Source organism: Oxyura jamaicensis, chromosome 13 (assembly GCF_011077185.1).
Source record: "Oxyura jamaicensis isolate SHBP4307 breed ruddy duck chromosome 13, BPBGC_Ojam_1.0, whole genome shotgun sequence".
In the NCBI taxonomy this organism is placed as follows: domain Eukaryota; kingdom Metazoa; phylum Chordata; class Aves; order Anseriformes; family Anatidae; genus Oxyura; species Oxyura jamaicensis.
Window position 1 is genome coordinate 4,868,724 of NC_048905.1, and position 2,746 is coordinate 4,871,469.

Below are 2,746 nucleotides of genomic sequence, written 5' to 3' on the forward strand. Positions count from 1 at the left end.
TTCGCTTTCCTGCCACCTTAATCTTCATTACTGAGAGTCTTTCAAGTAGAACTATCTTCCATCATACTGAACTGACAGAAAATAGCATCCCTACAGTTTGTATTATGTAGTTATATTTTACAATATTCTACAGTGGGGCAGACTCATTGGTACTGATTGAGGGCTGAATAACGTAACAATTTTCCTCCTTTCCTAATACTGAGGTAATCCCCAAAAGGAAGGCTACATAGTTTGAATAAAAAGTGTCTCAGTGCTGAGAAATACTTACATTTCTACTTTTAGCTGAAGGAAGCATTTGAATCATTACTGCTGAGACATTCTATTTTCTTCTGCACAATTTCAAACTAGTACTTTTAGGAAACAGAGCCTGAGTTGTGACTTGTGCCAAAAGCATATATATATATTTATATATATATATATATATATTAAAAAATGTTATTTTAGCATGTCATCATAATTGTTATATAAAGTGATATTAGTTTTCTGAAGAGCTATGTTTGGCCCTAAAAAGCAACGTGAACTTACCTGAGATTGAATAGCACATCTAGATTACTTTTGGCTGAAATAAAATTTCATGAGCAGATGCACTGCTTCACACTACATGACATGGGAAGTTTTTCCATTTGTGCTAAGCTTTCAAACTGTTCATCAATGGAATTTTGGTAAAAAAGATTATATTGTTAAAGACACTATAATCATAAACATGAAGCAGAAAATATTATTACAGTCTATCTTCACTGAAACATTTTGTGAATTTTTGCACTAAACTTATAAGATTAAGCAGTTCTGTATATTAAGGTACAGCACAAATAATATTTAGGATTTTGGAATTAAAACTAGTGTTATACAGTTGATTTTCCATTAAAGCTATAAATTACTGTAACTACATAGTAAAGAAGTTAGGACTAAAAGTCCCAGAATTTTACCGGGCTAAGCAATTATACAAAGGACACATTCAAGCAATTAGAATCTTCTGTTTCATCTTTCTAAATTATCATGTTTTATTCAATCCTACTTATTCCCCTACTTTTACTTCTGCTCTGTTTTCAAGAGCAAATAAACTAAGAAAGCAATTCTGGGGGGTGGCGATGGGTGGGGTGATGGATCACACAAAAAAAATTACAAACCTTCAGAAGTCTTAAAAACATATTTTAGCTGTTTGCTGTCAAGACTTTTACAGGTCAAGTCATTTTCAGCCTGCAAGTCACAAAATGAAGCTATTGAATTGCTGTGGTTGATTACATGCTTGTAAACTGGTAGGGAAGCAGACAGCTGAAAAGAAATTTAGTTACTGTATGACATGCCTTAAAGCCCATTAAAACTAGTAACTTTTCAGTCTGATAATTCTTAATGTGAGCTGTCAGGAACCAGATGATATTAGACTAGTTAACTTTAAGAACAGCAGGTTTTGTCTGGTTCACGTAGTCTCACATAACCATATACGCTTCCATAGTGAGAGCAAGACTACTTGATCCTAAGCAGTATAAAAACACATCCGTTAGTGCCACCTTACAGTGTTTAACTGCTTTTACTTTTTAAGAAGGGCAGGCACAGGAATAAGCACTGAAAGTAAAGTCACAAGAAATTACTCTAAATCAAGAGTTGGTTAAAAGCAATCTTAAAAATGGGAAAAGTTAAAGTGAAATAAATTACATCTCAATTTGTTTGTCTTCCCTGTTACAGTCTAGGATAAACACACTTAAGCTTACTGAAATAGGAATGCTTAACAGTGCTGATACTAACTTAGTATTCTGGAATTTCAACTTTTAGTTGGTTATAGAGCAATGAAACTCAATTACTGATAACATTACTGATTATGGTTTGTGCATTCCTATATGAAGTGACCACAAACTATTCCTATATCACATTGTTTATAACGCTATTTCTATGCGTAACATGTGATTGTGTTTCTAACTTTAATGAATTCCTTCAAAAAACAACTTACTTTGAGTTTCTCAGGATAATACTTTTAAACATTGAAATATAGCTCTTAAAGCTTACCTTTAGCTTATTATTTTTATCATGTTTGTCAGTCCTGTACCTCTTAATTAGCACTTTCAAAAAGCACACACTAAACAATAAATGGATGTTTAGTATACCTTAACAAGAAACTCAAGGTAGTCTTCTAAAATTTTCAAATGCTACCTAACAACAATGAAAAAATCTTATCAAACAAGAAAATAAAAAATAATGAGCTATAGCTAAAGACTAACCTAAATTAACAATATCCATAGTTAACAAGAAGAGCTAAATAAATAGGGAAAAAAAAAAAAAATTGGTTAGCATATGCTTGTTTTCCTCATTCATTTATACAAAACTCCTAGTCTGACATACATTTGGGGAAAAATGAAGGTGTTTTATAGTAAGTCTGAAAAGGGGTTCAGGTGAAAGCTAAATTGGTTTTGACAGCAAAAAAGCTAATGAGTTCTAGGTTGGAAAGCTGATTAAATGTTATATTCCATTTCATTTGAAATGCACAGTAACAGTGCTATAAATCCTGTCCAAAATGTATTGAAAAAATGTAATCATGTAATTTAATTTGAATTCATTTTAATTAAATTGAAGTTTCATTAAATAAAATTGTCTTAAAATTTAATAGTTATTACCTGTTTCTCATTATACTTGGTCTTTGACATAGAAGACTTCTATGTAGCAACAACTGAGTGCTGTCCCACCTGCGCGGGGACTGCAAACAGTACTTAAGGGAGATACCCACAAGGTGGTGCTGGTGATACACAACAGCTGG